The sequence below is a fragment of the Pleurodeles waltl genome, chromosome 4_2 (genome assembly GCF_031143425.1).
Source record: "Pleurodeles waltl isolate 20211129_DDA chromosome 4_2, aPleWal1.hap1.20221129, whole genome shotgun sequence".
Lineage (NCBI taxonomy): Eukaryota > Metazoa > Chordata > Amphibia > Caudata > Salamandridae > Pleurodeles > Pleurodeles waltl.
In genome coordinates, this window is record NC_090443.1 from 783,765,005 (window position 1) to 783,792,558 (window position 27,554).

The following is a 27,554-nucleotide window of genomic DNA, read 5'->3' on the forward strand; positions in this document are numbered from 1 at the left end:
GCACTTCCTTAAAACAATAAAATAAAAGTGCAGCTGCTTGACAGGCACCTGCAGGTGTATGTTTCTTCTATGTATAAATAACTTTGTCAATTCATTAACATATTTAAGTCTGGAAGCAAATAGTCTACAACTAAATTATCATCAAACTTTTTAATGTAAATATTTTCTTTTATAAACACTACACAATAAACTGTCGGAAAACAGTCAGCCGGCAACATTTCTGAAAACAGTGACTATATTTATATTGTTCTCAAAATATAAGACATACTTATTCACATAAACATTGTCTCGAAAATGATTAAAAAGAAACATGACTTTTGATAAAAATGAATTGATTCATGAAAAATTGAATGGGAGAAATAGTAAATAACTAATGGCAAATTTAGACATGCTATGTGAAGAACTGAATTCCCACTCTTTAAGGATAATGTAGGAGATAAGAACATAATGCTTTCCATTGTGTGGAATCAGTGAATTCACAAACTGGTAAAACTAATTTATAATTATATTTAACATAACAAAAACAATACCCAGCTTTACATCTGAGTATAATGTGTTTTATAGTGTTATGATAATGTGATTTGTTTTTTTAAAGTGTACAATTTATTTTTTGATGTGCCCAATTGGTTAACAGTTTCCCATTGCCTTCTGAGAAATCAGAGCAGTAAGTAATTATTCTTACAGAGCTTTTGAAAAAAATTAGTCAAAATTAGTCCTTTCCCTTGGCACCGGGAATAACTAGTTTTGTAAAAACATAATAAATAAATATGAAACGGCGGGCAGTATATTTATACATTGGCAACCATGATTTGCTCCTTTATTTAGTATATATTATATACTATAGATAAATGTCCTACTTATTGCCAAATTGCATATGAGATAGCAAAAATCAAGGTATTTCTGCTGTTGCTACATTTTGGTCATTTACCTAAGATTAGATAGGAGAAGTGCCAATGTCATTACTATTCAAACCAACAAATATTTAAAATCTCCTTGAAGAGTTAGAAACTTAAGAAACAAAGGGGCTTATTTAGAAGCGCCGTGCACTGCTGCTGCATCATTTTTTTGAAGCAGCAGTGGTCAAAGAATAACTCCATATTTACAAAGTGACGATAGAGGCCCTCACGTCATCTTTTCCTCCTGTGTATCATTTTTCATCAGCGTCAGACGTGGCTGCATCAAATACCTACCGACAATGATATGCAATGTAGGCATTCCCACTTAAAAAAATGACACAGGTTAGACACAGCCGTATTTACAAGCTTTATGAAAACTGACACACCATTAGGAGAATCGCGCAAGGTCTGAAATGTGTTAAAAAATAACAGCCTGGTCAGATCAGGAGTTAAAATGACAAGTTGGCACAGGTATATAAGGAGAACAGACCCATAACACTCTGGCAAGATCTAGGACAACCCAGATCTACTCCTGCTACAGCTTGGAGCACCAACAAGACCACTGCAACCATCACCACCTCCATCAGCACCACCACAATCACCACCACCCACACCACAGTGGCAGCGCAGGTGAAGGGAACTCATCTATAGGCAGCGGACCACACTGATTGCCCTCAGGGAGGGAGATGTCATCAGCTTTTACCAGCTGTGTAGGGAGTCCATCACCCAGCTGCTCCACCTCATTGCACCCGGACTGCAGGCAACCGTCAACAGGGTGACCAACATGCCACCACTGACCAAGCTCCAGGCTGTGCTACATATGCTGGCTTTGGGCTCCTTCTGGCCCACTGTAGAATGAGCGGGAGAAGTGTCACAGCCATCCTTCTCAGCATTCCTCCCATCTGCCCTGGATGCCATCATCCGCCTCACACCCCACCACATCCTCTTCTCTAACACCCAGTAACTGCAGCAGGAAATTTAAATGGTCTTCTACAGCTCTGCTGGCTTTCTGCATGTTTTGGGTGCCATGCACTGCACACATGTACAACTCGTTCCCCCTGCTACAATGGAACACTTGGTCCTGAATAGGAAACATACCCCTCCTTTAATGTCCAGGCCATTGTTGACTATCATGGGTTAATCCTGAATGTGGTGGCCAAATACCCGAGTAGTGTACATGATGCCTTTATCTTCCAGCAGTCCATCATCAACCAGCTGTTCCACGATAAACAATATATGGAAATAGCCTACTTGTAGGGAAGCAAACAACAAGTATCTAACAGACACAATAAGACATAGACATGGGGGACAAAATACACAGAGTACTCTCTGTCTATAGTGATATGGACTGCATGATGAAGCCTGTTACACATACATGCACCATGCTTCAGTACAAATATGTAATGCAAGTCTCCGTGGCATACAGGAAAAGACATCTCAAGCCAGTTTTGTTGCATGTTGCATGATGTAAAGGCACACAGCCATGTATGGCAGCCAGGAAATCTGCCCAACGTCTCTGTGTGCAAGGGAGGTACCATGTACACAGGGGGGTGTTCACATGCAACACACATAGCCATCAGACATGTCATGCCTCACACATCAGGAACTAGGGGCCACAAATATGAGGCCCTAGTGGGACACTGTGCCATCAGAGCTACATTTATTTGATGTTCCAGTGGCACAATGTGCCACTCTATATTTACAAGACCAAGCTAAGCCACCTTGTTTGGCTTTTCATGATTTTGTAAATATGGAGCCCTTTCACTGATAACACTATGTGAAGGGGGGTTCTCATGACTGTTGCTTGGGGTGTACCCATGAAAGGCGAAGGAATCAGAGGCATTCCCAGATTTACAAGGCTGGAAAGGCATCAGATTCATATGCCACTTCACGGGTGGCAATAGAGTGACACAACGGGGAGAAATATCTTCATGTCTCCCCGGTTTATCCTCTTCCTATGTGTGATCCATCCTGCAACATACACAGAAAGAGGGAAACACACCTCTTGTGATGATTTTATGTGCAAGAAGGTGCCATGCACAAAAACTATCATCCCCACAATGCAGGCACCCTAGCACCATGGTGCAACATTGCTGACATTGGTGCTAGGTAGCAATTTCTGAGCTAGCGCAGGGAAAGAGGACAGAAAGGTGCCATATCTTGTAGATATGGCATATTTTTTCCCCTTCCCACTGGTACATAGCAGTGCAGCAAGGCACTTGTGCCATGGCCCCATAGATGAGCACTTGGTGCAAGTTGACAAACCACGGCCCATGGGCAGGTTACATGTAACTGTGCAAATATATCACATTCTGTAAAATAACTCCCATTGCACATGTGTGAAGTGTAATGCTACACACAGACTTCACTCACCATGCTTCTGAAAGTGCAGCCATCGCTGGCAGCTGCTCCTGCATACTGAAAGCAATCAGCATCTCCATTGTTCATGTCCTGAGAAAGTCAGTCTCACACACATTACACATAAAATGTTGCATTAGCAAAAACATCATCTCTTAGCAGTCGGTTCACACAAGAAGCTTCAGTTATAAGCACATTTAAAGAATACAATAGAAATTCACAGTTTAATCTTCTTGGTCAGCTATTTTACTAAACGCTAAAATACAGCTTTTACATGAGGCCTGGCAAGTAGGCCAAGACACTCGCTAAGATAAGGCCTACAATTAGTAAAGCTAAAGCTTACTGCATAACCCTTAATATGACGTCACTGCATTAGTCCAACATATATTCAACATTTCATAATATTTAATCATTGATTAGTACATTTCGTTAACATTGGTGGCCATTCTTCGTAATCACATTTTCAAATGTGTGCATTATTTTTCTGTAGGTTATTATATTTTCTAAACAAAAATGCAAAGAAGAGGTACCGGGAGGTTAGTGGTCCAGTGTACAATCTCCCAACGATAATCCTAAGAGATAAAAAGGGTACACTGTTCCAATGAAAAGGGAAGAAAGGGGACCTAATCCTACAGGAGCAAGAACCCTCATGCATCACACTGGATGACTGGCTTCATCATTGGAAAAGCTCCTCGTCAGGCCGTTGCTGCAATGCCTAACGGGCTCCCCGAAGGGGGCTCTTAACCGTGTTGCTCTGAAAGTATCAGATGGAATCAGATCATATAGGTAAGGTACCTAGATTCAAGTACCTGAGCAAAATGGAGGGAGAGGAAGAGTAAAATTGGATATCCATCGAGAACATTCATCATAAATTTAATCAGTGTTGATAGGATGGAGACCAAGATTAAAAACAAGATGTGAGTAAATGGGTGAGTAATAATGCTCACATACTCTCAACAAAAACACGAGAGAACTAGACCTATTTTGGTGCCTCTAGTCGTGAGGTCTACATGTTTCGCGTCTAGTGGTCCAGCCGGATCCATTGACGCTTCATCAGGACCAAGAAAAATAAACAACTTCTCCAAACTATAAATTAGTGCAAACCCTAATAGGGAGGGGGATTCAAAAAACAAAAAGCAGTCACTTACTTTTAGTCTACTTGTTATGTCAAAAAAGGTCGCCCTAAAAAATAAAGAAAACACATATAGAAATAATGCCCAAAATAGAGTGCACTTGTGAATATAGTAGTATGGTGCATAATTCGCATAACAGTATAAATAAATTGGGGTTACCATCCCCCGTCTCAGGATAGAGCTCCTAGGAATCACATGTCAGGAACTGGAACTGACATTTTTTTTATGCGGTAGTCATGAGAAGAATAATGTTCTCAACAATATATCACCATAGTAGTGTAAAACGCCAACAAATACTATAGTGTCACATACAGCTAGTACACACGCTTATAAGAGCTAAAGTTTCCCAAACAGTGTCAGTTCTATCATTGTGAGGAAACGTGGCCACTTTTCTGAGGGGCCAACTTTCACACATTTATAAACTTGTAAATATCTTAGGGAGGAAGAGGAGTAATAAAAATCATATGACAACAAACTCTTGATAAAATAAATGGAGGGTACACCTCACAGGACATTTATGGTGAGTGCTCTAACCATCTGAGTGAGCAGATAATTGACATTTAACTTTTTGTGTGCTCACTATGATGGGCTGTAAGCTTTTGAAAACTACGTTTCACCTATTATGTCAACCTAAAGGAGGAGATGTCACAGCTTTGGTTTTATTTTGAAACAATTAATCTGTGTAATATCTTACATTTAATGGTGCTTTTTAATGGTGTACATCTGCGCTATTCATATTATGGGTAGAGGGCGGGGGTCTGAACACAGTGGGGGTCATTATGACCCTGGCGGAAGGCGGAGAAGTGGCGGTAAGACCGGCAACAGGCTGGCGGTCTTTTTTTGGGCATTATGACCATGGCGGTTACTGCCATGGTCAACCGCCGCTTCTCCGTTCCGCCCACCAGGGCGGAGACGACCGCCGGGCTAGAGACCTGGGTCTCCAGCCTGGCGCCCGTCACTATACCACCGGCGGTATTTTGACCCGGCAGACCGCCATGGATTTCATGCGGTTTGAAACCGACATGAAATCCATGACGGTAAGCACTACCAGTGCCAGGGAATTCCTTCCCTGGCACTGATAGGGGTCTCCCCCACCCCCCACCCCCAGCCCGACTCCCTCCCCTACACCCCCCACCACCCCTGCCACCCCCCAAAGGTGGCAGGGCCTCCCTCCCCACCCCGACCCCCAACATAACATAACTCACACACACACGACACGCACGCAGGCACCACCAACACACACATGCACACACACCGACATACATGCTAACATCCACACACACAGTCAAACACGCACACCCACATTCAAACATACACGCACACATCCATACAGACATACCCACAGACATACACGCACTCATTCCCAAAACACGCAACACTCCCGCAAGCATACACGCACTCACACACCCCCTCTACATACACAGACACACACCCCCATGCACCCACACAACACCCCCCCACCCCCCTCCCCTAACGGACGATCGACTTACCTGGTCGGTCGATCCGCCGGGAGGGAACGGGAGCCATGGGGGCTGCTCCGCCGACACCACACCGCCAACAGAACACCGCCATGCAAAATCACAGGACGTGATTCGGAGGGCAGTGTTCTGTTGGCGTGGCGGTGGAGGTGGAGCAACCTCCACTTCCCCGCTGCCCGCCAGTATGGCTGTTGGCGACTCTCCGTCCGAAAAAGGACGGAGAGCAGCCAACAGTCATAATACGCCAAGTGGCAAACCGCCACTACTGGCGGTCTTCCGCACAGCGGTCCCTCGGCGGTCTTGTAAAAAGACCGCTGAGGTTGTAATGACCACCAGTGTCTTCTGTAATCAGGACACTTTGCCACTCCTCAATAAAGGAATAAGTTTTGCGACTTTACATTTACTCCTCAGGGCTAGAGAAATCAACAAAATGTCACTTGCCCTATAAATCAAATTACTTAGAAAAATTCCTAGTCCAATCAAGTCCAATCAAGTTTGCAATGCGCTCAACCTTGTTTGCTCAAAGTAAAACACATATTTTAGCAACAGGTTAATTAATTTGTCAAATCTATTGCATTATGCAGTGGGTGATAGTTCAGTAATCTAGCACATTCACTACTGAAATCAATAGTTGACACCATGACCACAAGTTCAAATCCGGGTGGGTCCACTCAGCCTTTCTTCTTTCTAAGCTTTATGAAATTAGTATTATAGATTTGGGTTAGAAATACCTATTATGTGCCACCAACATCAACAAACACCCTCAGCAGGGGCAGCTCCTCCATTAGAGCTGAGGAGCATCACCCCATTGAAATGCCCCTGAAAAGCCCCAGAGATGAAAAATAAAATGGTAATAAAGTTAATTAATTACCATTTTATTTTTCATCAACCCATCCCAAACCAAATATCAGGAAGGGGAGGTGGCCTGCCTCAGCAGGGAGGGGTGGTGGGCTGCCTGTGCACTAGTTTAAAAGTGTGCATGTCTCTTTGACAGGCCGTCTTGCAACGGCCAGCCAGATATGCACATTTTAATCCTTTCTAACCTAGCTGTCCTAGATAGCTGGGTTAAAGAAATTGCAGGCCTCCAGTGCTCCTGAGAGCGCAGAGAGAGGCTGCTCCTTCCAATCCTGGTGTTGCTCTCATGCTGGTTACCAGTATGAGAGCAGCACCAGGATTGATTAGCAGAATTTACTGGAGCCCAGGGAGCCTGGAGGAGACAGAGCAAAATACGGACCAGAGCGAGGACGTTCTGCAGCAAAGTAAGTTGCTAATTATTTTTATTTACAGTTGCCACCCACCTCGCACGCATGCACTCACCTGCCACCCATTTGCCTGCCCCCTCACTCTAACTATTTGCCAGCCACTGCTGACCCTCAGGACGACCCTATGCTCCCCAAATATGCATGTCATTTGCTTTTATATGTACTTAATATTCATCATATGATGCAGTAGTCCTCATGTGCAGAGACTCCACAATCCTAAAGATACTACTCATAAATCCCTTTGTGAATTGCGAACAATCATGAACTTACACAAAAGTGTATGCTTCCCTTTGTAAATTAGGCTCGTAAGGCAGATTTAAGACAAGTGGTGCTGCAACCAGTGCAGCACCACTTTCCTTGCGCCCCTTAGCGCGCTCCTACCGCCACCATGTGTGCGCGGTATTTAAAATACGGTGCACCATGCACAATAGCTTCAGAATTTTTGATGATATTGATGTACTTTTCAGGGTTAGCTCCAAAACGTTGGCACTAACCCTGAACAGTACACAGAGGCCCATTGTAACCAATGGCGTCCCCCCATTAACGCCTACTCTGAGCAGGTGTTAAAAATGCAGAAAAAATGGTGCAAAGAAATCTTGGCGCAGGTGTAATGTGGCACAAGGGGTTACAAAGTGGCACAATGCATGCATTGCACCACTTTGTAAATATGGCACAGCTTTTTTGCCATAATATCGCCACATTAGCATCAGAAAAATTAAACTAATGTGGTGATATATGGTGCAAGCGGCTCTTAAGTCTGCCCCCTAGTTTCTTGTGTTCAATTTCTTTACCTACGCTTATCCCATCACTTAAAGATACATCATGAGAGTGGACTAAGCAGCCCGACTATCAGATGTAATCCCATCTGCTTCCTAATCTGCCGTCCAAATAAAATATTGACTACCTCACTCCAATATGAATAAGTATTACTGTTCGATAATAACAACAAATGAATGCATTTCACTAATCACCAGGCCTGACATCAGACCACTTACCAATGAAGCCAAACTCTCATCTAGACACATTAAAATGCAACCTCTTTCCTCATTTGCATGCTTAAGGACAACAACTCAGACTAGAATCACCAAGGACTAATTCATCACATGATGAATATTAAGAACATATAAAAGCAAGCAACATGAATAATTTGGGAGCACATAGTAATCCTGAGGTTTTCTGTTGTTGCTGTTGGGATAGTTCTAAACCAAGTCAGGCGCTAGAGATACACACGTCATGATCAATAGGTATGTGTAGGTAAAACATATATATATATACAGAGGAAAAAAAGTCTTATTTTTACCCCTACATTTTGAATTGTTACTAGCCATGTTAATCCTTGATCTTACCCTTATTGTTATTCCCTCTTTGAAAATAGCTTTAACCCTTACACCTTGTGTTTTGTCTATGCCACTTTATGGTGCAGGGACACACCTATGCTTACTCCTGTGCACCCATTTTCCTGCACTTTCTTATAACATCTCATCATCAGTGCCTTTTATTAGCTTAAGATTTCTTTTTGAGCTAATCTCCTCTGTTTTGGGATATCACTTTATTGCTTTAGCACCATGAGACCTATGACTAATAGAGCACGTTTAAAATCTGATGCATAACATTACATTACTTTAGCCTTAATCTGACCTAATCAAATTCTTTTTACCAGGTGTCAACTAATACATAAACAACAGTGTTGGAAATTGAGCTATCAGTTTTGTGGCCAGCACAAGTAATAGTTCCTCAATTGTCCTTAGGGGGAACCAAACACACCTTTGTAGTGCTTGACTCTCACAGGGTAGCGAGGTGGAGCTGTCTAAGGCCTAGTCAAGGGAGGTGGTGTGGGTTAGTAATCACCAATCACTAGCACACAATAACAAATTTATAACTCACACTACTGAGACTATACTTTACAAATATGCATTGCCAGATGGAACATATCAAAGATGACTTTGTGTAATCAGTGGTGATCCCCTAGAGAGGTCATCCAAACATATCAATTTAGTTTCAACAGTCATTGTGCAATAACTATGCTACTTTGGCATGAATCATTCTCATAATTGCGATAATGATGTATCAAGAAAACATAGGCAATCATGATGAAAACCCCCAAAAAACATTGATCAGGAAGCAATGTTGTGTTTGTGTATACCTTCATATATTTGACATTGAACTTTAGTGATCAGAACAACCCCTAGGGGCATAACAGTAAAACAGCATGTTGAAAAACCATTGCCATGGCCATGTAACCATACACCCAGCCCTTGGAGAGTGTAACAACATGAGGAATGCATCACACATGTTTAGACCTTCCAGGCTTTTTAAGATGTTAACATATACAAGGCCCCTAGAGAACAAAGCACTCCCCACTGTACAGCAAAAGCTCCAGCCATGAGAGAGTTTGGAATTGCATTGAATAGTATTAAAGTTGATTATTTTGGGGTCGCGCCAACTTAGGATGTGGGTCCAGAAGATGACCTGTAAAGCAAGATCATGTCAAGCTGATCAATTTGGTGATGGTCCCATCATCCTAGGACCACCACTTGCTGAGTTATGGGCACAGATGCAAAGGGCTCCTCAAAGCAGTATGGGGCAAGCTCTTTGGGGAGAGGTGAATATTATAAAAGCAGCTCCAGTGAGGTTTTCCTTCATGTTTGCTTGCATTCTTTTACTGAGACCTCACACTTTTCCCTTTTGATAGCTGGGTGTCTGGTCCCACCCAAGCCCCCCTAGAGCTTGCCATTGGTGGACAAGAGCATAGGGGTCACCCCCAGCTGCCGTTATTGACATACTGCACAACCAGCACTCCTGCGTCCAGCCAAGGAAACTGGCAGGTGTCCTCTTGGAGTCTGCCAGCTCCAGCTGAAATATTGGTGTTATTGGAACCACCTCCTGAGGCCCAGGCTTGTAGTGGGGCTAGGGGTTGGGTCCTGGACCCCTTCTGCCTCCTTTAAGGGGCACGTGAGGGTGCTCACCCTCATCTCCAATATGTTGGAGAAGCATTCCTGTCATCCAGCACTTGTGGGTCCAAGGATGGGGTCCCAATCCCTGGAATTGGAATTTGCCTGGGGATTGGGGTCCCCGGGGGAGGTAGAAGAACTGGGAAGGGACCCCACGAACCCTCTCACCCCTAAAAGATCACCAGCAGCTTCTTTGTGCCACCCCCCTAGCCCTGAGCCACCCTGGGGAAGATTATTAGAAAGGCAGTGGAGTCCCAGGCACACGAGAGAGGAAAGTATGTCAAATGTCACCAAACTTTAAAATGCCATAACTTGGGCCCTGTGGGCTGATTTGGATTATTCCTGATGGTGAGCTCTGTCCACCGGGGGCACTTGCAACAACCCTCCTAACCTCCAAAGAGATGCAGTCCTTCAAAAGCTGGTCCTCCTAGCTCCCTGCACCACTTCTCCTTTGTGCATTATTGGTAGGTGCAGAAAAGTCCAGGCCTTCTCCCAACTGGTCCTTAGGGCGAATAGGGGGGCCAGCCTCACTTGCCCTTTGGGAGATCCACTGGTCCTGGGGTCAACTAGACAGAGTTCTGGGCCCTGAGTTGGGTTCACGGGTATCCTCCATCAAGTTTTACATGGGAGTCCCAGCATCCAGCAGCAAAGGAGGTAGAAAATTTGAAGGCAAAAGAGAGTCTTCTCATTTTGCAAGACTTTATAAAGGGAATACGAAGGTTACAGAAGACAGGACCACCAGCCAATACTGGGGTGCTATATCACCTCTACACCCCTGGCCCAACCCTCCTGCACAGCATTTTGGGACAATCCAAAATGGTCTCATCCTGGAGCCACTGGTCACATAATTTCTTGGGGCCTCAGCTCCACCCCTCTCTGACATCACTGCCAGGGACTTGCATACTAGAATTTCAAAGGAAGCTCCCTGCTGGGTTTGCTCCAGTTATCCGAGCACTATCCTTTGTTCAGTGGGCTTGGGCAGGCCCATCCCTGGTGCAGGGTGACAGCTGGATGATTGATGTAGATCATCCTACCCCATTGCTTTCCTCCTCAGGAGCCAGGACAAGTAGTGCTAATTGCTCCTTTTGTGTGGGGGCAGCCTTTGTTCCTGCTGTTGGAGATGTAATTACTGGGCAGGGTTGGGTGACAAAAGGCCTGGGCTCTGATTCTGAGCTGAGACTGGAAAACATGTAAACTCTGTTTGACCCACAAGATATACAGTTATCTTTTTGGAAGTTACACACTTGATTTTCTCACACAGGTTACACTCTAATTCAAGAAGTCAATGGTCTCCGTAGGCCAAGGGTAAGGGACATTACAATCTAAAGCAGTTCACTTCCTATGTGTATAATGGAGTGTGACTATAGTTAAAACAGTAAAGGACACTGACCTTCCCTAATAGTGTACACTACCCTCATGAGGCCTATCCCAGGTGAATACCTATCCATGCAGAGTCCCCATTGCTCCTGGTTACCTGTGGGCTGTTACTGGGCTGTGCATGACAGTAGTTTCCCATGTGCAGACCGCACATGTGTGCACACATATGTGCACACATGTTCACATGTAACCAGCCAAGTGCCTCTCACCCTTGATACATCTCTGCAGCCACATATTAAAAGGTGGACTCTGGCAGTAAACATATGCAGTCTGTTTACCACATAATTACCATGGGGAGACACCGGTAGTAAGGCTCAGCCACAGTGAAAAGTCCAAAAACCAGGTGATCAGAAAAGCAAACAAAATCTAGGTGTACTGCTGGGGCAGAACCCACTGCAACAAGCAGCAAGCTGAGACCACTTAATAACAGGCAACATATTGCATATATCCTCAGTTGACCTTCATTGTCGCAGATATATCTCCTGGATTTCTTTTATCCCTAATTCAAACCCTAACCATACAACATGTTTTCTTAAACTATTTCTTATGTTAACCCAACCTGTTGTCTAAAGTTAACCTACCTAAATAAATCTCAAGAAAAACATGAGCCTGCTAGGTGCTATGAAAATCCTTGTCCAAAGCATTATTTAACAACAGCTTTGGACATGAAGGTCATGACCATAACCCCAGCCTAGGAATCAATTATGGTGCATTCACCCGTTACCTCCTCACCTTGGGCTGAAATGAAGAGCTTCTCCTACAGGCTGAAGGATTGTTGTTCCAGGTGCCCAAAGCCCATGTACACATCAATGTGCACATTAATAAAATTAGGAAGAGATTTTGAGGCAAGACTGTTCTGCGCTGGTCCTCTTTTCAGATGTGTTAGACTTCTCACATGTAGTTTTCTTTGCAGAAACAATATAGTGAGTGTTATTTTGACTTCTTGGTTAGGTAAGAGTTCTGGAGCAAGGCAATCCATGATGAGAGATAGACTATACTTTCTCTAAATTCTGTCTCACCCGTTTGTAGCAAAATCAGTACAAAACAAACCACATAATGATAATATCACGCAGAGTAGTTATATGCAAATTGTTCAGAAAAAGTTGAAGAAAGTACAGAAGTTTTTAAAAATGTTTTTTTCATTTTTTTTGATGCTGACCTACACCACTACAGACACAGACGCCTATGCAAATTGATAGAGATGTGATACCTTGCTAACAAGAAAATATAAAAAAAAGAAAGGTGGGCATGGCTTGGATGGAGGAGCGCATTGCTGCCTAGCTCCGTCTCTCTTCTCAGCAAAGAACGAAATGCAGTGATTTAGTCATCATCGCGACATGTTCGTGACAGCTCCAGAGATGTTTTAGGCTTTGGAAAGTGAACTTACAACTTTTATACACACCAATAACCTCCTTGAGGACCTTAAATTGGAGGCTGGATATTCCGTTTCACCAACATAGTAGAAAATGGCAGCCACCGTACTGCATAACGCCATTGGTAGTCAGCGAGAAGCTTAATAATGAATTACCTCCCAGACACCAAGAAAACTGAGGGTACTGTCTGCCACACCTAATGAGCAATTCTGTGATGTTAGTGAATCACACTTCAGCCTGACCGGCCTGCATTTCAGCGCTGCCTGACCTTGCCTGACCCTAAAATGGTGGCCAAAAGATATTGACTACAAAATAATTTTCGAGACCTCTGAATCACCATGCCTACCACGCAATATAACAAAAGCACTTCCTACATCGGGAAGCATTGCAATACCATAACAATAGGCTGAGTTAACCAAAAATCATTCAGAAGGCACATTCAAAAGTCTTGTTCTGAACCTTCTCCTCTCATACCGAACCACCTCAGCACTCACAAAATGGTGACTGCATCTGATGGCAACGAAGGTGCGGTCTGAATTAAACCTCTGCAAATTATGTGATTGATTATGTCAGCTGCGTGACTTCTACGACCCAAGGCTAAACGACTAAGGGGCATATTTTTAGGCCCCTAGCGTCACCTTGCGCCACATTAACGTCATTTATGTTGATGTTAATGTGGCCCAACAAAGCCAAAATCCTCGCATCATATTTACAGAGTGGCGCAATGCATACATTGCGCTACTATGTAACCCTTTGCGCTACATTATGCTTGCACAGGCATAATGTAGCGCAAAAGGGGTGTTCCCCCATTAGGGGAGCTGGAAAAATGGTGTAATGAAATCTATGAGATTTCCTTACACCATTTTTACGGCACTTTTAACGCCTGCTCAAGAGCAGGCTTTAAAAGGAAATTTCCATTCTTTATAATGGGGGCCTATGTACTCTGCAGTCGTAGCGCCAATATTTTGCCACTGCTCCTGCAGAATACATCAATATTGCCCCCTACCCTGCGCCATGGTGCACCGTATTTTAAATACGGCGCACACATGGTGGCAGTAGGGTGGTGCTGAGGGGTGCAGGAAAAGTGGCGCTGCACTAGGTGCAGCGCCACTTTCCATAGATCTGCCCCTAAGTCTCTAATCACCTTGAATCACCTACAGGAATGCCTGACTCCGAATGATGACTGAGAAACAATGTCTCTAGATTTAAGACTGACACTTGATCTCAAGCGATCTCAATTGCCATTAGATGCCAAGGTAAGATCAATACACCAAGTACTGGAGGAATAGAGTCTTCACAAATAACAAGTATAAACTCTCCGCTAGAGGCCTGCCAATTGCCAGATATCTAAGCTCCAAGTTACAACACAGCAAGTTGCTATACAAGTTACAACAAGTTACAGTAAGTCACAGAAAGATACAGCAAATAACAATACAAATAACAATACAATCTACAATAGCGCTTAGTCCAATATTTCAACAATCTCAACAAACTCTGCAGTCTCTGCTAACTCAACCTCACCCATCCCACTGGTTTGACACAATGATCCTTTCAGTTACTTGACAACCCAATTTTACCACGACTAGAGTGATACAAGCTTCTCCTAATCTTCCACAAGCCTACAGTTCTGATTTACATACTCCTTGCCAAAGAAACCCGGTGCTTACAGATCACATCTACAACTGCCCAACAAAACTGCCCAACAAACAACCAAGATGACAGACAAAGAACTTAAACATCAATTAAAATGGTCAAAAGCTGAGACACCTTCTCCAGATTCTCCTAGTAAGAACAAGGCGAACATCAATAACACAATGGACACAATACTCAAAAAAATTGGCTGAAGTAAAGGACCTGGCGAAGTCTACGAAACAAAATATTAACTCTATGCAACTAGAATTGGCAGCGATAAGGGCAGATCTCAATATCTTGGACATCAAGATAACAGATGCAAAGGATCAGTTCTGTAGAAGATTCTACATGCCAAACCACAAAAGGTCTACGATCACTCCACCTATCTACAAGACTTATGAAAAGAGATATTGCCAAACTCGAAGATGGAAACAGAACGGGGAACCTAAGAATCTGTTGTTTCCCAGCGAAGTCTAAGGAGGCCTCTAACTCCTGCATATCTTTCCTGAGGGCTGGCTTCCACAAACCACTGGTATTAAATTCACCAATGAGTTTGAACTTGAAAGAGCTCACAGAGGTGGTCATTACAACCTCAGCAGTCTTTTTACAAGACCGCCAAGAGACCGCCGTGCGGAAGACCGCCAGTAGTGGCGGCTTGCCGCTCGGCGTATTATGACTGTTGACTGCTCTTTGTCCTTTTTCAGACAGAGAGACGCCAACAGCCATACTGGCAGGCGGCGGGGAAGTGGAGGTTGCTCCACCTCCATCGCCACGCCAACAGAACACCGCCCACCGAATCACATCCTGTGATTCAGCGTGGCGGTGTTTTGTTGGCGGTGTGGTGTTGGCGGAGCAGCCCCCATGGCTCCCGTCGCCTCCCGGAGGATCGATGGACCAGGTAAGTCGATCGTCCGTTAGGGGAGGGGGTTGGGGGGGTGTTGTGTGGGTGCATGGGGGTGTGCATCTGTGTATGTAGAGGGGGTGTGTGAGTGCGTGTATGCTTACGGGGGTGTTGCGTGTTTTGGGAATGAGTGCGTGTATGTCTGTGGGTATGTCTGTATGGATGTGTGCGTGTATGTTTGAATGTGGGTGTGCCTGTCTGTGTGTGTGGATGTTGGCATGTATGTCGGTGTGTGTGCGTGTGTGTGTTGTTGGTGCCTGCGTGCGTGTCGTGTGTGAGTTATGTGATGTTGGGGGTCGGGTGGGGAGGGGGGCCCTGCCACCTTTGGGGGGTGGCAGGGGTGGTGGGGGGTGTAGGGGAGGAAGTCGGGGTGGGGGTGGGGGAGGGGGAGACCCCTATCAGTGCCAGGGAAAGAATTCCCTGACACTGATAGTGCTTACCGCCATGGATTTCATGGCGGTTTCAAACCGCATGAAATCAACGGTGGTCAGCCGGGTCAAAATACCGCTGGCGGTATAGTGATGGCCGCCGGACTGGAGACCCAGGTCTCCAGCCCGGCAGTCGTCTCCGCCCTGGCGGGCGGAACGGAGAACCGGCGGATGACCATGGCGGTAACTGCCATGGTCATAATACCAAAAAAAAAGACCGCCAGCCTGTTGGCGGTCTTACCACCGCTTCTCCGCCCTCCGCCAGGGTCATAATGACCCCCAGAGTCTTGATTTTCAAGCCAGCAAATAAAAACACAACAAGCCTGATAGTCTGCAAGGCTTTATTCTTTCAACATACTGAATCTATACTATCTTACATGCACAAGAACAATCACATCACCTGGAATGGACACAAAATTCACATCTCACAAGATTACTCCAAAACTATGGTGGAAACCAGGAAAGGATTCTTGGCCTCACGCGACAGAATGAGAAATATGAATCTTCAATTTTTCTTTGCAGGACCTGCAAGATTCAAAATCCTGATAAAAGGCAAGTTTCATACATTTGAAGAACCTAAAGACCCATTGAACTTCCTGGACGAGATTGTGGAACAAGAAATGGAAACTTCCAGGTCATCATCCAATAAAAGGAAATCATGAGTGACTCATCTACACTTTATAATTGTTTCTGTTCCTATTGTTTACTCACAAACTCTACTTGATTATATCTTGGATAAGTTAGATATGGATACTTTCCATCTACCATTTCATACATGATTAATGACTCTACTCGATGGATCCACTCATAAGCACAGACTGGTGCAGGCAGTTGGGACTCTTTGACAGTGTAATTCACGATTTGATCACAAACCACCTCTGGTAGACACCAAACCTACTCAATTTATGCTAGTCTGGCACCACAAGGGAGGTCCTTTTTTAGCGTATGTTAAATAACTTAACCACCTATAAAGCACTTACCCAATGACAACCATTAAGCTTCACTGAGTTCATGTTCTCTACTAATGTAATGTTGTACAAGTTCTGACACTATCCAGTGTTCCCTGCTGGAGGGCGGGCGCTCTTTGTCTTCACTTCCTCTGTTTTCTATAGTTGTTGGGAGGAGAGGAGAAGGGAGGGACGAGGTAGGGGTGGGGATTTAACTTTCTTTTCTTTTTTTCTTTCTCTCCTTCCTTCTTTCCCCTGTGAATTTTCTACACAGTTCTTTCCTCATATCACTTATACAAAAATTGAACATATTACCAATCACTTCCTGTTCCACAGTGAATCAAATTCTTTCTGGGAAGGTCTTAAAAATTCACATATTAAACAACATAAACCCTCTTCTAACCATATATCTGTCAGCTCAAATACACCTATTCAGCACTCTGATTCAATATCATTAACTCCTGTGCAATGCCTGATCTGATCATAACACACAACCTTAACATTGTTTCTATGAATGTAAAAGGGTTGAACTACCCTGTTAAAAGACATAACATAATGTACTCTACAAAACTAAAGGAGACACCATCCTCCTTCAAGAATTAAAATTACAGAAAAAGAAGCTACTTTTCTAAAAAATAATTAGATCACCGATACTTACTACTCCCCTGCAGTGCAGAAAAAAAAATGAGTTATCTCTCTAATCTCCAAATACTCCAACGTTACACTTGAAACTAGCTATGTAGATGAGGAAGGCAGATCGATCATCACTACCCTACACAGAGGAGATTCAATATTTCATGTAATTAATGTCTATGGCCCTAATAAAGATAACACCTCCTTTTGGGCCAAACTATTAGATAACATAGGTTGTCTGACTCCAACAAACTCATTATTGCAGATGGTGACTGTTAGAAATGGGGTCTTTGTTTGGCAGTCAGGTTGCCCCCTGTCCAAGCAAGGACGCTCACTCTAGTCAGGGTAAGTCACACACAATCCAAATTATCCTGTGCCCACCCTCTGGTAGCTTGGCACTGAGCAGTCAGGCTTAACTTAGAAGGCAATGTGTAACGTATTTGTGCAATAAATCATACAATACCACAATATAGCACCACAAAAATACACCACAGAGCATTTAGAAAAATATATAATATTTATCTGGTTAAATGCAGGTCAAGAAAGATCAAAGATGCAATAAGTAAATGCTCAGATATCACTGAAAAGTGATAAAAAGGTCCTCATTACAACCCTGCCGGTAAATGCCCCTGACCACCGTGCTGACGGCCGCCAACATACTGTGACCGCTGTGGTATGATGTTACGGGTATTATGACCCACACAGAGAAATCCGCCACTATACAGATACCCACACAAGCCGCCAGCTCAAAGGTCAGTGATAAACTGGCGGTACCAAAACCCACATCATTACGCCAACAGAAATACACCCACAGCATCATGACCCATGAATCACTGCAGCGGTCATTCAACCGCGGTAAACCATTGGCTGTTCACACCACCATGCTCAAAATACACACACACTAACAAAACTACACCACATTGAACAATTCAAACTATACACAACTGACTCGCATACACACACAACACCCACACACCAAATCCAATATATAACACACACCCACAATACCCACAACCCCTTACAACGAAAAAGAATATTGCCAACTGAGAGAGAGACAAGCCAGGAGCACCCACTGAATCAGAGCCACATAACACCATCACCCATTCACCATCCACGCACCTCACAGCACACACCCCAACACATCACCCCACACACCCTCACACATACCACTCACACTACACCCATGGCACCACAAAGGCACCCCAGGTTCTCAGAGGAGGAACTAAGGGTCACAGTGGAGGAAATCATCCGGGTAGAGCCACAGCTATTCGGATCACAGGTACAGCAGACGTCCATTGCAAGGAAGATGGAGCTATGGCGGAGAGTCGTGGACAGGGTCAATGCCGTGACACAGCACCTGAAAACAAGGGATGACATCAGGAAGCAGTGGAACGACCTACGGTGGAAAGTGCGTTCCGTCATAGCAAGACACCAGGTAGCTGTACAGAGGACTGGCGGTGGACCCCCTCCTTCTCCCCCACAACTAACAACATGGGTGGAGCAAGTCTTGGCAATCATGCATCCTGAGGGCCTCACAGGAGAAGCAGGAGGACTGCACTCTGGTAAGTCAAATCTTTACTACTATATCCCCTACCCTACCTGCATGCTACCACAAACTCCTCCCCCTACCCTCACCCCCATCACTCCACCACCTCACATATACCCCACTATCACAACCCACCCATCCCAATACCAAGCCCTGCATGCAACACCAATGCATGGACACCCATCACAGACTTGCATGGACACCCATCACCACAGCATGCACACTAGTGACAATCACTTAGCCAAGCCAATAACATCTCACACAACCCAAACATGCCTTGCTAATAACAACCATAGAGGGAAACATATCCATACACAAGATGGCACATGCAGATACAATAACACTGCATTTACATCCCCACAGGACCCCCACTCAACGTCACCGGAGAGAAGGTGTCACCACCATCCAGTCCCCCCCACAGAAGAGGCCCACAATGATGACAGCAGCACTGCACGCCTGGATCACGATGACCAACCTTGCCCATCAGGGACCACTGGACAGTCGGTTACCCTGCCACAGTCCCAACTCACCACAGAGCCTCCCCCCTCAGGAAACACCAGCACAGCACCCACCCAGCAGGCCCATGCCACTGTCCCCAGGACACGTCAATCAGCAGTGTGTCCACCACTACAGGGACCCCAGGCAACCCCACAAACCTAAGACAATCAGAGACCTGGAGTCAGTGGGCACACGGTTCAGGGGACAGAGGAACAGGACAACAGGGAAGCTGGTAGGACTGCTGTGCGACAGGGGGGAGGACAGGCCCAGGGAACCCACTCTCCACAAGGCACTTGCAGGGATCTTGGGAGCATACCACCATTCCCAGGAGACCATGGGGCAGATACTGTACAAGTTGCAGGAGACCCAGCTGCTGCAGGAGGGACAGTACTTGGGGGATCAGGGAGGACCTGAAAGACATCCCCACCACCCTGGTCACCATTGCAAGGGTGCTGGCAAATATGGCCAACACCATGAGGGAGGCAGTGATACAACAAAGGGCCCCTGACACTAGCCAGACCGAAGAACAGCCCTCCACCTCCGCTAGCGCTAGTGGACAGGAGGCCCCGCCACAGAACCAACAGGCCACCAGCACCCCACCCCCTGCAGAAGGTGAAGCACCCCCAAATTTTCACTGTGATCCAGGTAGAAGCCAGAGAACATTGCCAAGACCCTCGCTGGGAAATAAGACTCTCCTGAATGTCACCCTTGTGTCCCACTCTGTCACCCTGTCCAACTTGTACTGACATTGCTCCCATTCCTATGCCCCCTTGGACAATGCACGTGTGATACAAATAGACTGTACTCTACCCTGGACTTCCCTCCATTAGCAATCCAGCCCATTGCAATACCCCTCCACTTATTAGCACATAAATAAACACCCTTGGAACAAATATGTATGGAGCCTGTCAAATGCTTGAAATATGTATTAGGTTAACAAGCTGTAAACATTGCAATTCAAATGTACAGTTATATATACATAGGTACGATCTGTAGTGGGCAGCAGTAAACACACCAGGAGCCAGAGGGAGGCTTAGCAATCTGAAAATAGAGATGCCAAAGGGTACAGTAAGTGGCCATAGACATAGGGAAATCAGGCTGCCATGTTCAATGTCTAAAACAAATCTACAATGGAAAGTGAAGTTACAGTGTCTTACCTGTGTGTCACTGGAAGTACTGTTGAATGAGTGAACTTCTGTTGTCCACATCTTCTTCCTCTGCCTCCTCTTCCTCACTGTCCACAGGCTCCACCGCTGCCACAAGACCATCTCCAGGCTCATCCTCCTTCAGAAAAGGCACCTGGCGTCTCAAGGCCAGGTTGTGCAACATGCAACATGCAACAATGATCTCACACACCTTCTTGGGTGAGTAGTACAGGGACCCACCTGTCAGATGGAGGCACCGGAATCTGGCCTTCAGGAGGCCAAAGATTCTCTCAATTATATTCATTGTTTGCCCATGTGCCTCATTGTAATGTTCCTCTGCCCTTGTCCTGGCATTCCTCACTGGGGTCAGTAGCCATGAGAGGTTGGGGTAACCAGAGTCACCTGCAAATTTTGAGGGATACCTGTTAGACACACCCTTAGGGACAACACCACACACATATGTCTACATCAACTGGGTGGGGACCATGGGCTCACCTATTATCGACAACCGGTGCCTCTGGAGTTGAGACATCACATATGGAATGCTGCTATTCCTGAAGATAAAGGCATCATGCACAGAGCCAGGATACTTGGCATTCACATGGGAGATGTACTGGTCCACCAAACACACCATCTGCACATTCAGAGAGTGAAAGCTTTTTCTATTCCTGAACACTTGTTCATTTCTCTTGGGGGGGGGGGAATGCTATATGTGTACCATCAATGGCACCAATGATGTTTGGTATATGTCCCAGGGCATAAAAGTCAGCCTTCACTGTGGCCAAATCCTCCACCTGGGAGAATACAATGTAGCTGCGCATGTGTTTCAGCAGGGCAGACAACACTCTGGTCAACACATTGGAGAACATAGAATGAGACATCCCTGATGCCCTGGCCACTGTTGCTTGGAAGGAACCACTTGCCAGGATATGGAGCACTGACAGGTCCTGCACTAGAGGGGGGATACCTGTGGGCTGGCAGATAGCTGAAATCAGGTCTGGCTCCATTGGGCACACAGTTCTTGGATTGTGGCCCAATCAAGTCTGTAGGTAAGGATAATGTGTCTGTCCTGTTTCCATCTCCTATTCATCCTCACTGGTTGAACTCTAGGGTAGAAAACGGTGAGCAGAGGGTCATATTCACACATATGTGAAGTTATAAATACATTTTTCCCTTTACAGAAACAGAATGTGAATACGAAAGTCAAGTTGATGTGCCAATGTCTGCTATGACACAGTTAGGTGCCATGGCCTTTGTCCCCCTGAAAAGGCGGCTGCTTGACCTGTGAGGAGAGACAAGTGGAAATGTGGTAATTCCTCTGGCGTTGTGCGCTGTTGCAATAGGCGGTCGACGACCGCCGCACAGCTTCGTAATGGTTATCATTGGGCCCTATAGGTCCCAGGAGCCAATGGCAATTTACGCTGGCGGTGACGATATGCACCGCTGTGGACGTGACCGCCATTTTCTATCTGCTCACTCACTTGCTACCTGACCTTCAACAGGAGAGGACCTACACTGCAAGTGCTGCTGTGACCTGTGTCTGGAAGCGACAATGGCTCGAGTGTCTGGGTAAAGGGCCCCCACCTTCACTTTGGAGGAGTTGGAGAGACTGGTGGATGGAGTCCTACCCCAGTACACTTTACTCTATGGTCCTCCAGACAAACAGGTGAGTACACTGTGAGCATGATGCGTGGGTCATGAATGTATGGAATGCTGTGTCTGTAAGCCTTGTGTAGGGGTGGCCTGAGGGGTCCTGGACAGAGTGCTGCATGTCTGGTGGTCAATGTCTGTGCGTAAGAGGATGGAAAGAATATTGTGAGCCATGAGTGTAACAGTCCGGACGGTATGACTAATCCCTTTTTTATATGTATATTTTCCTGCAGGTCAGTGCCCATCAGAAAAAGGGTATATGGTGTGCCACCGCCAAGGAGGTGCGGACCCTGGGGGTCTATTACAGCCACTGCCGCAAACAGTGGGAGGACCTGCGCCACTGGGCAAGGAAGAGGGCAGAGGCCCAGCTGGGGCTGGCCTCCCAACGAGGAAGGGGTGCCCGTCGTACCCTGACCCCCCCTGATGTTCCGCATCCTGGCAGTGGCCTATCCGGAGTTGGATGGGGGCTTGAAGGCATCACAGCAGCCACAAGGGGGTGAGAACAGAGTCTGAATCATGACTTTGCGCGCATTAAGGTTGTACCTGGGTGGGGCATGTGGGCTGTGGGTGCCCGTAGGCCAGGGTGAACTGGCAGGGTAGGTCCCTTGTTGGGTAGGCTCTGAAGCACTCCAACCCCAACAGTGGTAGTGGGCATCTACTACTGGGCAGGGTCCTGTTGGTTTCATGTGTGCAGCCAATGGCGTTGGGCAATGTACCCCATGGGCTGGTGACTAGCTTTGTAACTGGTAGTGCATGGCCTAGTGCATCGGGCTGATCCCTGTGTGTTGTGTACGCCAACGGTAGTGTTGTTACTGCCATTGACCAAGTGTATCCTACTGTCTCTCCCCCCCTTCTTGTTTTGTCACCCTGTCCTTGTGTGCATTAGCATCATCTGGCGGAGGGGCAGAGGCACCGGCAATGGAGGGAGCTGCATCCCACATGGGCATAGAGGCTGAATCCACCAACGGTGAGGGCACCAGTGGGACAGAGGGCGAGGGGACCACCACGACGGAGACAGGAGGGGACACTACAGACAGCGACCCCTCCTCCGATGGAAGCTCCCTGGCGGTGGTGGACACCTCTGTGCCCACCCCACCAACAGGTACAGCCGCCACTCCCCGTACCAGCAGCCCCTCAGCATGTTTCCCGTGCCTGCTCACCCAGGAGGGTGGGCATCTCCTTCCCCCCAGGCACCTCAGGCCCTGCCGCAGTCAGCCCTCCTGCCCTCAGTGAGGAGGCCATTGACCTCCTGAGATACCTCACTGTTGGGCAGCCAACCATACGGAATGCCATCCAGGGTGTCGAAAGGCATTTGCAACAAACAAATGCATACCTTGAGGGCATTCACTCTAACGTGGCAGCCCAACAGAGAGCATTTCAGACTCTGGCCTCTGCACTGATGGCAGCCATTGACCCTGTCTCCAGCCTCCCCCTTCAACTTCCTTCACCCAGTCCCAATCCTCTCAACCGGAACATGTCCCAAGCACACCTCCAGACAAGCAATCGCACAATTCAAGACACAGAACTGGTTCAGGCAAACACCAGCACCACACTTCATCTCACAGGCACTCACACAAGCACCATCTCCATGCAGACACACTAATATCCACTGCCTCCACTGTGTCCCCCTCCTCCTTGTCGATCACCTCCCTCCCAGTAGCGTCTCCACTCACACCTGCATGCACTACATCCTCATCCACTACCTCCATCACCAGCATGCCTATCACTATACGCCCCTCACTGGCAGTCACTATCCCTCCATCCATGCACACATCCCCTGTGTCCTCTCCCACTATGTCTGTGACCCCTTCTCCCAAAGTACACAAACGCAAGCACACACCCACCCAACAGCCATCCACCTCACAACAGCCTCCAGCTCATGCACCTGCACCCAAACACAACAGACTGACACCTCCTACAAGCACTCCCTCTTCCTCCACTTCCAAACCTTCACCCTCTTCCTGCCCCAATTTCCCTAAGAAGCTTTTCCTGGCCAACATTGACCTCTTCCCTCCCCTCCTCCTGTCCTTCACCTCGTGCCAGGGTGTCCAGATCCCAGCCCAGCACCTCAGCTACCAAGTCCACGTCCGCTGTGGTTTCTGCAGCTGTGAGAGGCTCCAAGGAGGCACCCGTCAGCCCAGCCAGTGTGCCACCAACACCTGCCAAGACCAAGAAAGTTCTGCCATCTGGCAAGGGCAAGACAGGGACAGCATCCAGCAAGGAGGAGGCACAACCAGCCAGCAAGGCAAAGTCAAAGACTCCAGCTGCCAGAAGCAAGGAGGCTCCACCATCTGCCAAGGGCAGGAAGGGGCACAGAACACCAACCAGGGCACTTCAGTTGTCTGAGGCTGCAGGTGAAGGCCTGGAGGCTACCACCACAATCACCAGCACTGCCACCTGCATCGCGACCAGCACCGCCACCTGCACCGCCGCAAGCACTGCCATCTGCACCCGCAAGCACTGCCACCTGCACCGCCGCAGGCACTGCCACCTGCACCGCCGCAAGCAGCACTACTGCCAGCAGCGGCAGCCCCAGTGGGCAGCCGTCTGAGGCTGCAGGTGAAGGCCTGGAGGCTAACACCAAAACTGCCAGCACCGCGGCCAGCACCGCCACCAGCATCGCCACAAGCACCACCACTGCCAGCAGCAGCAGCCCCAGTGGGCAGCCATCAGAGGCTGCAGGGGAAGGGCTAGAGCCTCTACCAACCACTGGCAGCACTGACACCAGCACCGGCACTGCCACCACTGTACAGCTGTCCCCACCGGCAGATAGACTGTAGTCCTGCCTCAATGGAGTGTCATGCATCCTGCCCACAGCACAATACCCCCTCCAGAACCAGTGGAAGAAGGCATCCACTCACCCCCTCCTTGCCAGGATGAAGCACTCTGGGCACAAAGCCCACTCCAGAACCAGTGGAAGAAGGCATCCACTTATGCCCTCCTTGCCGGGATGAAGCACGCTGGGCACAAAGCGCCCTCAAGAACCAGTGGAAGAAGGCATCCACACACCCCCTCCTTGCCAGGATGAAGCACGCTGGGCACAAAGCCCCCTCCAGAACCAGTGGAAAAAGGCATCCACTCACCCCCTCCTTACGAGGATGAAGCACGCTGGACACAAAGCCCCCTCCAGAACCAGTGGAGGAAGGAATCCACTAGAGAGACTTTGGCCTTGTACTCCCCAGGACTAAGCATTGGGCAAACCACCCACTTGAGAGACTATGGCCTTGCACTCCCCAGGACCATGCTGTGGGCAAACAACCCACTTGAGAGACTGTGGCCTTGCACTTCCCAGGACCAAGCAGTGAGCAAACTGCCATCTTGAGAGACTGTGGCTTTGCACTCCTCAGGACCAAGCAGTGGGCAAACCACCCACTTGATAGACTGTGGCCTTGCACTCCCCAGGAACAAGCAGTGGGCAAACCACCCACTTGAGAGACTGTGGCTTTGCACTCCCCAGGACCAAGCAGTGGGCAAACCACCACTTGAGAAACTGTGACTTTGCACTCCCCAGGACCAAGCAGTGGGCAAACCACCCACTTGAGAGACTGTGGCCTTTCACTCCCCAGGACCAAGCAGTAGTCATGGAGCCCCCTCCAGGAGCAGTGGCGTTGTACCATCTTCTGGCTAAGGTGCCCCCTCCTTCCCTGTCCCCCTGAGGTGCCTGTGTGTTTTCGACCTGATGCCCCTGCAGTGTTCTCTCCGTACTGAGGCAGGATTCAAGTGTGGGCTTAGCCTATGTGTTTTGGCCCAGTGGGCCACAGACATTTTGAGTGGGTATTGTCCCACCTTTTGTATATATTGTATATATTGTAAATGCTGTTTTTGATTTCTGAATGTATTTCTAATATTACACTCATTTGACTCCATTCCTTTTGTCCTTGCATTATTCCTGAGGGTTACGGGGTGTATATGTAATGTTGTTGCATGTGTTTGTGTGTATGGTGTTGGGGATGAGGGTGGTCTTTTTCCTCCCCTCCTCCCTTGTGTGCTAGGTGGAGTACTCACTGTGGTCGTCGTCGCCGGCGTTGGTGCTCTTGGTGTATGAGCAGATACACCAGCATGAGGAAGACCGTCAGCTCAGGCTCCATGGCGTCCTGGTTCTTCCTTGAGTGTCAAGAGATGAGTTGTTTCCCTTCAGAACACTGTTTCTGCCGTGCTTTTGATGGCGTTGGTGCCGCCCCAGAAAAGGTGGCGGTAAGGCCTCTTGTAATACAGTGGGCGGAACCTTGTCTTCCGCCTATCTGTTGGCAGTTACCGCCGTGGTTTTTGTTGCTACCGCCGTGGTGGTCAGAGTGTTAATGTGGCTGTTTGTGTTGACGGTTTCCGCCGAGGTCATGATTCAATTTTTCTTACTGCCTGCCTGTTGGTGGTGTTTCCACCACTTTAACACTGACCGCCAGGGTTGTAATGAGGGCCAAAGTGTCTTAAGTCTTTTTAAAGCAAACAAAGTCTCTTTCAAGCACAAAGTACCTGGTTCGTGTGAAAATCTCCACAAAGGGCCGCAGAGGAGAAGTGTGGAAACAAAGGGGTGTGCGTCGATTTCTCGGGCCGCACACATCGATGCATCGTTTAGTTTCCACACAGGGACGGCTGTGTTTAGATTTCCAGGGCTCGGTTGTGGATCCTCTTCAGGTTACAGGGTTTTCAGACGCCCCGGGGACGGTGCATGGATTTCCTGCGCAGACAGGACAAAGTCATAGGAGCTACTTCGATCCTGTGGATGTTGGGTCGAATTTCCTACCACACAGCAGGTGCTGCGATGATTCCTCTCTGGAAGTAGGCTGCGTCGTTCCATCTTGGCTATGCGTCGATCCAGTGGGCCGTGCGTTGAATTTCCGGTCGCTACACTGGCGCTGCATCGATCTTCTCATTGCGAAGTCAGGCTGCGTCATTCCGGTTCGGCGTGCTGTGAAATTTTCACTGCGGTGAAGGCTGTGCATCATTTCTGGCAGGCTGTGCATCGAATTTCAACACCCAAGGAGTCCTTCTTGAAGAGAGGAAGGCTTTTTGTTCCTGAGGCTTCAGGGAACAGGAAGCAAGCTCTACCCCAGCCCTTGGAGAGCACTTCTTCACATCAGCCAGAGAGCAGCCAGGCAGCAGGGCAACAGCAAGGCAGCAGACCTTCACAAAAAGCAGTCAGGTGAGTCCTTTTGGCAGCCAGGCAGTTCTTCTTGGCAGGATGGAGGTTCTGGTTACAAGTTTCTTCTCCAGGAAGTGTCTGAGTTGAATGGGGCTGAGGCCCTGTTTATATACCCAAATGTGACTTTGAAGTGGGGGGAGACTTCAAAGAGTGGCTTAGAAGTGCACCAGGTCCCTTTTCAGTTCAATCCTGTCTGCTAGAGTCCC